Below are 12,283 nucleotides of genomic sequence, written 5' to 3'. Positions count from 1 at the left end.
ATACATTGTCAGCCCCCCAGATCAAGGATCAAGAAGGGCTAATTGCTCAGATGGACAGATGAATGCAGGGAGCAGGTCCCTCTGTCTCAAGAGAGGCTCTGAGCTCCCTTGTCTCCTGATGGTGAACTCACCATCACCCTCTTTCAAGTGGCAGCTCTTTGGTTTCTGAATAGCTACAGATGAAGAGAGATAACTGGCAAACCAATTTCTCTGATCTCTCTTTACAAGCGGCTCTTTTCCTCTGGAGATGTCATTGTGTCCCTGGAGTAAAGAAGCACGCTTGGGCTTTTGCAAATAAGCAGCTCCTGAGACACTGGGGCTAGCGAAGCTTGGGGTTTTTTTAGAAGAGGATGTATTTGTTACCATCAGTTTGGGAGCTGCAGTTGGAGCTGCGCAGCTCAGGCTGGTGGCAGCGGGCACCAGGGTTTCCTGGGGCAGAAGCAAAGGTCCGTCTCACATTCATCCCACTTTTCAAGTTCAAGGCTGCTTTTTGCCGCAGAGGAGCTGATCTCATCACCTGCGTGTGGCCAAAGCTGTGGGGGCTCGAGCAGCCAAAAACTGGGGGGGTCTTTGGCTCCTGGGATGAGGGTTGGGCTGGCAGAGGGGATGGGGATGGAGGGGATCTGGAGCCGGGGGGGAAAGCTGTTCATCTTCTGTGGGAAGCACGAGGTAGAAACCGGAGTGGGAAAGCTGTGCAAGCTGGCATTTCACCTCTGGTTGAAGAATATAAAGCTGAATCTGATGTTGTGCAAAAGTAATGGGTCTGCATTGTTTATTCATATATGTAAAAGTTACAGGTGCTTCCTAGGAGTAATGAATTGTGAATAAAAAGCAGTAGTAGGCTGAATTTTTTAAATATAGAAAAACGTATTCTCACAATACAAATGTACAGAAATAATGAGTAGAGACTCACAGAACTGTTTCCCTCAGGTCCTGTGCCCCAGAGCCAGATTTGGCATGCAGAGGACTCACACCTGGCGGTGCCAGGTGCCCTCAGGTGTCTCTATGGCCGGTGTGGGGCCCACGCTTTCCTTGGCAGGTATCTAAGCCAAGAGGTGGCACGTGGGTGGTTATTGCCAAGAGGAACGACGGAGAGCTCTTCCTCTCACCAAAGAGCCTGGGATGTGACCATCAGGCTAGAAGACACCGTGGGTTGGTGAGTCGTGAGCGTCCCACCCTTGGAGAGACGTGCGCGGGAGCAGGGATCCCCTCGGCTGGCGCAGCGTGGTGGCTCTGGGACTGCTCGGGGCACAGAGAAGGATGGTGTTCAGGGTGGGTCCTTGTCACAGCCCCAACGGGCCTCTGCCAGGCCACGCAAGGCTGGAAAGCTGCCTGGAGGAGAGGGACCTGGGGGTGTTGGTTGACAGTGACTGAACATGAGCCAGCAGTGGCCCAGGTGGCCAAGAAGGCCAATGGCATCTTGGCTTGGATCAGAAACAGCGTGACCAGCAGGGCCAGGGAGGTTATCCTCCCTCTGTACTCGGCACTGGTGAGACCGCTCCTCGAATCCTGTGTTCAGTTCTGGGCCCCTCACCACAAGAAGGATGTTGAGGCTCTGGAGCGAGTCCAGAGAAGAGCAACAAAGCTGGTGAGGGGGCTGGAGAACAGGCCTTATGAGGAGCGGCTGAAAGAGCTGGGGGTGTTTAGCCTGGACAAGAGGAGGCTGAGGGGAGACCTCACTGCTCTCTACAAGTGCCTGAAAGGAGGTTGTGGAGAGGAGGGTGCTGGCCTCTTCTCCCAAGTGACAGGGGACAGGACGAGAGGGAATGGCCTCAAGCTCCACCAGGGGAGATTTAGGCTGGACATTAGGAAAAAATTTTTCACAGAAAGGGTCGTTGGGCACTGGCAGAGGCTGCCCAGGGAGGGGGTTGAGTCACCTTCCCTGGAGGGGTTTAAGGGACGGGTGGATGAGGTGCTAAGGGACATGGTTTAGTGTTTGATAGGAATGGTTGGACTCGATGATCCAATGGGTCTTTTCCAACCTGGTGATTCTATGATTTCAGCTGCCTCCATGCTGGGGTTGCTGATGGATTTGCTCCACAGCTCAGCCCAGCACCGTGCTGGGTTCTACCCTGGGAGGCCACACACACTGGGCTTTGCCAGAATAACAGTGGCTGCCGGGGCCGATGCGGCAAGCCGGGGAGGCAGAGTCATTGCCAAGGCGAGTACAGGGGGCAAGGTTTGCAGCAGCAGGCATCCTGAGCAGTCCAAGATTTCAGGGTAACAAGAGCGAGGCGGCTCCCTTCTGCTGTGTCCTCAAGCTCTGTAAGGGAGAGAGCACAAATTAAAATTAATGATGGCTTGCCTTCCTCCGGTGCCCTTCAGAGCACGTTACGCGCCGCAGCTGCCTGTGCGGCCGTGCCGATGGCGTGCGTGGGGTTGGCTCTGCGGGGACACTGCAGTGCTGCTGACTCACGCGCCGTGGTGCAGCTTCCCCTCGCTGCCGGGTCACACTATTGCAATGCATATTGGTTTTCCTTGCCTTGCCTTTTTTTTTTTTTTTTTTCTTTTTATGGCCTTGCTGAGAAAATGTTGCATTGACATCAGCACGTGCAAAGTGCTGCCTGCAGAATTTTAACTCACTCCCAGGGCCTTTCGGGATGTCGCTGCCCGTCTGGAGGGAGTCATGCTGGCTCTTTGTCAAACATCACATTGATTTAAAAATTACTTTGATGGCTCTTTAAGGCAGTGCACTTTTTGTGGCCCTCTGCATTTGTCACAGCTGATCTCTCTCTTCTCCCCGTGGCGCGCAGAGGAGCAGCATTATCTGGTTTGGCTGCATTGATTTTCTCTGAGTGGCGGGTTTGGATGGGGAGAGGGAGCTCAGAACTGAAGCATTTGACTCAAATTTCCCCCAGCTTTGCTCAGCTCTTGGGCAGGATGGGACCCACTGAACATGTGCTGCCAGCAGAGGATTCCCTCCCAAGCCACCTGGGTGGTGGACAAGACGTCGCTGCCAGGGCTAGAGATTTATAAGGTGCAGACCATGAGCTTTGATAAAGGGATTGCAGCCCACACGCTTCTGCCTGCTAGTTCTTTGTAAATCTGGCAGCCCATGCCCTAAATCCTAACCCAACAAGCCCATTTGACCCAGCTGCTTTTCTGTTGCTTCTGTACGAGAATGGAACATAAACCAAAGACTGCAGAGGTAACACTAGAAATTAAGATCTAAAGGTGACTCATTCTGTCACTTTCTGCAGGCTGCAAAACAGCCTTTCCTTGAGGATAAATACAATCTTCGTTATCTGTACACTCAGCTGTTAATACTGTAAACAAAGTACAATGTTTTTCAGATTATTGAATCATTGCTGTCAGTAGAACAAGCAGCTCAAGCAGGCTGCCAAGGCAGGAGATGAAAGAAATCATTAATTTTACGTTACTAGTTCATGCACAAATTTCTGAGTGGGGGTGATTAACTGCTGGAACAAGCCACCAAGAGGAGCAGGGGATTCTCTGGTTCCTCCTGTCTCCAGATGAAGGCTGGCTGCTGCTCTGTGATGGATGCCATAGCCAGAAAAAGTTGTTGGACTCGGTGCAAGTGCAACTGGCTGAACTGTGGCGGGACCCCACCACGTGCAGGGGTCCAGTGGAGATAATCTAATCATCTCAGCCATCCTTAACAGTTGTGACGTGCTCTTAAAAAAGGTCTTGCTGTTCATGCAAGCTCTGAATATTCATGGGTCGGTTCATTGTGACCCTTTAAAGAAATATCTTTCAGCTGGCAGCAGCCAGCGGGCTAGGGATGCTCTCCCCTGTGCCTCCAGGGATGCTGCAGCACCTCCCTCCCCTGCAGTGCTCAGCTGGATGCTGCACAGGGGCCGTTCCGTGCATGTCACACAGCTCTCCTGGAAGGGAAACGCAGCCATAGAGAGGTGCAGCGCCTTGCTTTTGGGGGCCAGAAAGGTCTTGGGATGGGAGGGAGGCTGCTCTGAGGGTGACAGCAAGGCAAAACTGCCTTTCATCACAGTCAGCTGCAAAAATGATCTTTCTTGCACTGCAACCAGTCATTCATTCCACATATTCTTGTGTGCGATGGGTCACAACAGAGGACATTGGTCCTGACTGCCCATCTCTGGCAGTGCTCACCTTTCTCACTGACCTCACACAGGTACCTGTATGCAGCCCCTGTACACGGCTCCATAGCTCCAGTCCTGGGAAACAGCTGTGATTAATTTTCAGAGCTGCTAATTAAGCAGGATGCACCTTGGATTTACTTGAGTTTGGGTATGATTCATTTGTTTTGCTTTTGCTCATGTTCAACCTGGCTCCTCGAGGGAGAGCTCAGCATCCAGGGGAGCAAAGAAGATGCAGCCGGGAAGAGAGGGGAAACATCTAGCGCATCTCGGGGGTGACTTTCTTCATGAGACTTCAGAGAAGAGCCCGTTTCTCAGGCTCCCTGAGCTGAGGATGCCCTCTGCCATAGGCTGTCGTGTGAGGAAGAGTTTTCTGTTAATCATGGGTCTGAATATTCCGTGCTTCTTTTACCTATCAAGCAGCAGAGATACTTGGGCATCACACCCCAGCCCCCTCTCTGCCTGCAGATAATGCTGGAACCTCTGCTCTCCAGGGCAAAGTCTGCCCCTCCTTAGCCCCATCTGAGCTCCGGGCTGGAGGTCTGAGTTTGGACGCAGGTTCCTTCAGCCACTGCTGGCTGGCAGGCAGAAGAGAGGGTGAGTTGTTACTGAAACATTATTTACTTGAAGCCGTGATGGACCAATTCTTTCCAGTACAGTCATGCCTTTCACCTTAGAATACGTGCAAAGATAACATATATATATACACTACAGGGAGGGGAAAAACATTTATTGAAAGGATTTGTATGTGCTGGCCAAGCTCTGATTGGTATTCAGAACTGGAAGAAAGTAGGAACCTTAATGTTTACATCCGTACCAATTTAGGCTTTAATTTAGGCAATATAATGCAATCTATCTTTCTCTGGATTTTAATAGCTTTTCTATTATTTTGTTCCATGGATACTTGGAAATGTGAGCTCTTTACTATGTGATTACTTAGAACAATAAAAGAGCTATTTACTTAACACATTAGTTTGCAGGCAGCCTTCTACGAGTCTGCTTTTTGAGGTTGCCTGCTGTCCATGGCTGTGGGTATGAATATGCATAATTAATAAATGTTATTTGCTGGACATCTATTCCTGAGTGTCTCAGCTCTCCTTGACCGAGAAATTCTGTCTCTCTCAGATCTAATGAAAGGTTTAGACTTTTTAATTTATTTTCTTATATTAGACTCAAAAAATAACCTTATTATTCTACTAGGTGGATTAGTCCCAGAGGAAGATATGAATAAATGAAAAAATAATAGGTAAAAAATAGGCCAGAGCTGCTATTACAGCAGAGTCTTTCTGACCTTTTAATTTTTGGTTCTAAACCATGGGAAAGCAGATTCCGTGAGCATCCAAAATGCAGCCAGCAGGACCTGCTGCCCCAATAGCTGTTTTTCTGAGCAAAATGAGAAGATTTCTAATAGAGCAAACATTTTCTCTGAAAATACATTGGAAGTGCCTATTGTGGTAAATGTATTTTGGATTGGGTCAAGACTGCAAAATTCGATATACGTGGTAAATCACATTTTGGACTGTACACACTAGAGGGAGCTATGGAAAAAACAATCCCAGGGCTGAGGGCTTTTCTCCCAAAGGCTATGATCCCTGCCCTCTCTCCAAGGAAAAGTGGTGTCTTTTAGACCAAATCCTGAAAAGAGCAGTTTAGAGATGTTGGAGGAGCAGTTTTGTTGAAAGTGAAGTATATTGCTTGAATATGCTGATGATTGTCAGAGTATTAGATGGAGAAAGGGCTTTTATTTCAATCACATCAAAATGTTGCATTTTGAGAGCATTTCCTGTTAGGTGGTGTTGGTCCCATTGGATGTTGGTCCTATTGGATGTTTGCCCTGTGTTCCTTCTCCACACCAAAACATTGTGTATACACCCGGGAAATGCTTTTACACAATGTACAACTCTCCACAGGACAAATTACCACTCTTAAAGGTATCCAGGATCCAATTAAAATGTTTCAGGGGACTGGAAATTATTTTTGCAGGCTTGTTTCATCTGAAATTCCAGATTTTTCTCCTGCTTCCAGCATCTTTGCTTTCCAGCCTGGGAGCTGACGTAGGTTGCTCTGGTCCTCATGTGCCTATCACCCACAAATTTGCCTAAACTCTTCTTCAAGTCCCCTGTGTTCCTAGTATCTGTAGCTTTCCATGGAGGAAAGTCCTTGGGACTCGGGGAGATGGAGCTCTTTTGCTTTTCTTCTGCTTGATCCCTTTTGTGTCGGGAAACAGAGAATGGGATTTCCCAGCTCACCAGCAAAGTCCCAGCTTCCAATTGGCTTCTGGACCCTTGTTTTCTTCAGCTGAATAATTCTTGATTACAAAAGCCAATTTATGATGACAGAAATGCAGATGATCTTATTTTTCTCTGCTCTGGGAGCTAATTTTAGGAACTGGGGAGATAATCCCTCTGCTCCAAGGGCTGTATTTTCACAATGACTACTTGTATCGATGGCTTCATGGAAAAGAGAGGGGCTGTTACAGGAACAAGGCTGAAATCAGTGCAGAGGTGTGAGAATTTAGCCCATGCTGTTATTAATAGTCGTTACAGTGCTGCATATGTGAGGCCTGGATGATAACAGGCGCAGGCTGTTTGCTTTGCTGTGTTACAGTACAACAGCAGCTTTGTTGCAGCTTTGATGAGCTGTCTGTGCTGCAGCTCCAGGAAGGGCTGCTCTTCTGTCTGTAAGGAAACATCATCTCTGTTAAGGCAGAAATATTTCCCTCTGAACGACAAGAAAAGAAAAGCCGAGCAGTGGTCTTGTCAAGTGCTGTTCCACTGATAAAACAGAAAATAGGACAAAAGTTTTCTCTCATCAAACAGGGTTATTCTCAGCAAAGAGCAGACATCTCCTATTTATTTATTTTTTTTTCTTGCTCCTGTGCTGTTGTTTTCAAAGGGGCTCTGGGTCTGATGCTGCAGTTCCCCAGAAGACCTGTCATGGGGGATAAAGAAATCCAGCAACAGGCTGGAGGAGAGAAGCACACATTAGCTAACTGGTCGGGGAGGCTCTCCAGGATTTCGTTTGAACTGTGGCACAGCAGTGGATGCAGAGTTTTGTGCATAGGATATGCACACAATTGCGTTTTGAGGTTTGAGCCGCAGTGGTGTGAGGAGCGGCAACCCTTCCCGGCCTCTCCCGCTCTCCCACAGTCATTAGTGCACCTTTGGTAAATCACTGGAAAAAAAAAAATTAGCTGAGTAATGCTTAAACAAAGCATCTGTGTGTTTTGGTACAGTGAGGAGTATGCAGGCTGGGCTGCCCAGCCTGGCTCAAGATCAAATTTAGAGCAGCCTTTAGCTTTGAGGAAGCCTGACAAGCGCTTCTGCCTGGAGTGATGACACTGGAGGAAGCAGTGGAGACCCATTTGGGAAAGGGAGATACCCCCTTGGCATCAGCCACATCCTGAGTGCATTGGTGATCCAAGCAGGTTCATTTAGATTGGAAATGGAAATGTTATTCCAACATGATCTGAAATGCATGGCAGGCATGGTATCTATCTGTCTGTGCTGTGATCTGCAGGGAAGGGTCTCCACGGCAGATGGAGCTGGTTGTGTTCAGAGGTGATGCCGTGATTTGGAAGAACATGCTGGAGACACTGTATGTTAGGGTTCCCCTGTATGCTGGGCGCTTTCGGGAAGCAATTTTTCTCCTTCTCAAATACATCTCAGACTCTCTGAAGGCACAGCTGAGCACTGAGTTATGTACTGTGTGTTTTTCCCCTCTACTGTACCTAGTTAGGAAAAGGACAGCAAGACTGGCAGAAGCTGCTCTTTGCAGTATGATGCAGCAGCTGAAAGTGGAAACTGCTTTTTATGGCTCTCATAGCAAGGCTTCCCATTTAGCCTGGGAGTAGCTGCTGTTCTCCTGATCTACAACACACAAACAGACTGCATTGTTTTCTGCTTTGCCTTTTTAATTACAGCAGATATTGAATGGGTAGCTAGTGGGAAGAAGAAAAAAAATAAAAGGAAAGACCAGCCCAGCTGGCTTTTAGATATTTAGGAATTGTAGGAGCTCAGCACACACTCTTCTAGGCAAACACTGCCCAGGTGCCCCTGCAGACGGTGCTGCTCTCTCTGGATGAATGGGAAAGGGGTATTTCTTTGGGGCAGAACATGCAGGTGGGTGAGTTAGTGAGCTGGCAGTCCCAGGGGAGACTAGTGTATATGGGGTCTGTGTGAGCCAGGAAAGAACGAGCCCGTGAGGCTGCCTCTGCATGGCTGGCAGGAGTGCTGCTGTCAAAAGGAACTTTTTTTCCCTCAAATTATCAAACACAACTGCATTAATGCCAGGGAGCAGACAGCTGAGTAGGCAGGGGCCATTTTAACAACGTGGTAATGTGGTAATGCTTTTTTTTTTTTTTTTTAAATCACACCTGCAAATGGCTGAACTGATTTGTCTGAACTGATTTCTGTAACTTAGGTTCCTCTGTGTCAGGTGCTCAGGGGGAGATCGCTTCCTCAGCTGATTGTTCTACAATAAGCCCTGGATTTTTTTTGAGAGCTTCCTCAAGCTCAACTACCCTTGGAGCTGCTCTCATGCTGTAGCAAAGCAAAGGGGCTTCTATCAAGGCCTGCCAGGTAAGCCGCTCTGCGGAGTTCTCCTCTGCCTTCAGGTGGCTTGGGTGCTTGTGAATTGGCAACGGGTTATTAGCCCTTGCTGGAGGCAGAGACTGTGACAGCACGCTGGTTCCCTTCAGCGCATCGCTCTGGTGATTACAGCTTGACTCAGCCTTGCAGTGTTGCTTTTCTTCCCATCTGAGCCTCTCTTGGGAACCAGAGGTTTTGGCAAGTACTTCTCTGGTGTAAGGTAGTGTCACTGGGGACTGGGGTTCATTTACTGCGACGGTCTCGTGTGTGCCCAAATTGGCTGCAGGCTCCAGCCGTCGAGGAAGAGGAGTGAGTGCCAGCAGCCAGTGAGTCAGTGCTCTCCCTCGGTATTTGCAAGGCTTGGGTGGGGTTCCTCTGAAATGCCAGTTCACTTCCAGAGAAGCATAAATCACTATGTTTATACATGCTTCAGTTCTGCAGATCCACCTTCAGCAGCCAGGATAAAATAAAAAAGAAGGGCATGTGAAAGCAAAACCCAAATGTCTTTAATAATTATCCCAAGAGCAAAAACTTTCACTCTTCCTTTGGGTGATGACAAACACTGGGGAGCAGCCACCCCCGGAAACTCAGGCCCCTCCTGCCTCCCCTCCCTTTGAAGCTTGGTTTCCTTCCCCTTGGCTGGGCGACGTGACTGGGGACAGCGTGTTCATCATGTGCTGGCCCTCTTTCCCTCTGCGGGGCTGTGCCTGACTGCTTCCACAGCTGCCCGTGTCCTTCAGAGTGGTTCCTCTGCGGCTGCTGAGGAGAGGACCAAACGGGGCAGCCACTGCCATTTGCAGGCTGTGGAGAAGAAGCGAACCCTCCTTCCCCATCTTGCCTGGCTCTGCACATCTCGGTATGGGTGGCGTGTGCAGGGCTGGAGGGGGACAGGAACGCTCTTTTGCAGGAGGAAGGCACCAGGTGTTGTTCTGTGGGTATCCCACCATATTCGTCAGCAAAGAGAAACTCCTGAAGCCTTTAGTTTAACATATATGGGCCTCCTTTATCTGCTCTGATAAATTAACTGAGAGCATTTTTTCCTGCCCTCTCTTTGCTGATCCAAGTAGTCTCATTTAAAAGCCTGACTGCCCAATGTTTGAGGTTTTCTTTCTTGCTTGTACCTGATGCTCATCCATGGCTCATTTCCTCCCTTGTGAGTCCTTGTTCCCCTCTGGTGTTTCTACCTTTGACGTTACCTTCCTTCTCTTGCAAGTCCAGAGAACAAAGCTGTCCTCCCCACGCACTCAGGTGATCCTTCTTTTCCTAACTGAGCTCTGCAGTGCAGAGTTATTAATAAAAAATCACAACGTCATGTACAGCCCGCACCATCACATCTGTCAATGTCACCACCATGTGAGATTGTGTGTGTTTTCCATCTTTTAGTGTCTCTTGCTGCAGCAGTTCTTTTAAAAAAAGAGGAGTAAAGCTGAGAAATCCCTCCCCACCTGGCAGAAGTGAGCCATGATTTCAGTTTGGGGTGTGGCAGCTTGGCATCATCATTTGTGATTACTAAAAACTGTTATTTGCCAACATTCAGCTGCTAAAATGAAAACATTTCTAATATTCTACCAGGATTTATCTTACTGAAGGTGTCAAACTGATCCTGGGATGTCAGCCTTTTATGTAGAATGTCCTTTTCTAAGCTGAGCTCATGGCCTACGCCTCTGCCTACCTTGGTAATACACATAATGTTAGCGTTCTGCTGTGAGCATTAAAAGCAACTTCTGCTTAAGTTAAGTGGGGTTAGGTGTTGCAGACTTATTGTAAAAATTCCCTGTAGTTAGCACAGTCAGTAGGAGAGCTCAGAAACACAGTGCAGGACCATCTGACAGCAAATGCTGGGTTTTGCTGCTGTGGCAGTGAGTGATATGCAAAGCAGCAGCAGACCAAGAGCCCCTCTGCCTCGGCACATTGAGGAATTCATGACAAAACCTTCTGAAGAAAACTTTGCAGCAAGACAACGCAACACAACATGAAGTTAGAGACCAGAGCAGGACTTTATGGTGGGGGTAAGGGTGGATGTTTTTCTCTACACATTTTCTTTCTGTTTTCCTTGGGGCTTGTCACAGCAGGGATGGGAACTGTAATGACTTAATACCTCCCTGGTGCTCCCCAGAGCAGTGTCTGGTTTCCTCTGTTGATGGATTTGCAGCCTTTAGCAATAAAATTGAGAATTAGCGGTTAGCTCTCTTAGTGCTTTGGAGGATTCAAAGTACCAAAAAAATGTGGTATAGGGGAGGGAGTCAAAGCATCACCCTGAAGAATCGGATCCCTCCAGCACAGAATGCAGAGAAGCACTGGGTCTCACAGCCCTGCTAGGGAATCTGAAATAGAGTCTCTTTATATATATGTGGTGGACTTGGCATTTAGGTTAACAGTTGGACTCGATGATGTTAAGTGTCTTTTCTAAACTATATGATTCTATGATTCTCTATATATACATTGTTACCAGGGCACAGCTCTGCAGCTTTCTTTCTGCATGTTGATTTGTTTACATTTTGTGTCTGCAGGCACGCTGCGTGCATGTCAGCAGCGCTTTGCGAGGCCAGGAAAGGCCATCAAGAAGGGCCATTGCCATGGCTGGTCCCCAAGGAGAAGATGGCAGGGACAAGCAGGAGTTGGCAGTGGGCTGCATTTCGAGGAGCGCAGGAGCCCACCTGCCAGTGTGGGTGATGCAGCCTCTCCTCACAAAAATGGGACCCAAACGGGTTTGCTGTGAGCAAGACAAAGCTGGAATTAGAGAGTGACTGTTGTGTCCACAGGGAGGGAAACAACAGCCCCAGACCAGCTCACCGTGTAGGCAAACAGCTGCCAGGAAAGTTTGGTGGAGCCAGGGGGAAAACATGATGGAGAGAAGGCTGCGTTGGGATTGGAGGCTCTGTCTAGTCCTTGTCATTCCCCAGTACATGAGACTCCCGGGGAATCCATCACTTGAAGGGATTTAAGATCTCGTGGACCTTGGGGGAGAAGGGGGAAAGTGGTGTGGGCTAGGCAGGAGGTAGGAGATCTCTTCCAAATGTAAAAACCCCCAGATGCCTTGTGCTGCCTTGTGTGAGTGGTCATTTGCTTTCCAGCTGGAGAGCTGCACAGTGAGTGCAGTGGAAGGAAATCCCGTGCTGTGCTGCAATCGCTCTGGGTCACAGTGTTCGCCGATGCTAATTTCCCTGGTGCCTGGACAGCCATGCCTGCCCCGTGCCACCAGTCCTGCCCTCCTGCCCCTGTGTGCTGAGTATCAGGGATATTTCTTTGTCTGTTTTTACAACTACTTTACACCAGGTGATACTTTCTGTTGTTCTATGTGGCAATAAAGAGCAAAAGGCTGCTTGCTCTCTGCAGCCTTATGGGGTAAGTGTGCCATGGTGCATAAAGCAGGAAGGATGTCAAATCTACCTGCTCCTTCTGCTCTCCATGGACTCTTCACAAAAACACAGTAATATCCCTTCCCTCTAGACACCTGACAGAGACATAAACCTCACCTGCTTTGTAATTCCTGCCCAGAAGGTTTTGGGAAAGCCGATGAGAAGCTGGTGACTGAGGGGCCCCAGTCTGGTCCTCTCTGGCTTCCTTCCCTTCCCTGGGGCAGACCCAAGAAATAATTATTCCTGTTTCTCCTCTCTGCAG

The sequence above is a fragment of the Phaenicophaeus curvirostris genome, chromosome 13 (genome assembly GCF_032191515.1).
Source record: "Phaenicophaeus curvirostris isolate KB17595 chromosome 13, BPBGC_Pcur_1.0, whole genome shotgun sequence".
Taxonomy (NCBI): domain Eukaryota; kingdom Metazoa; phylum Chordata; class Aves; order Cuculiformes; family Cuculidae; genus Phaenicophaeus; species Phaenicophaeus curvirostris.
This window is presented reverse-complemented; position numbering follows the sequence as displayed.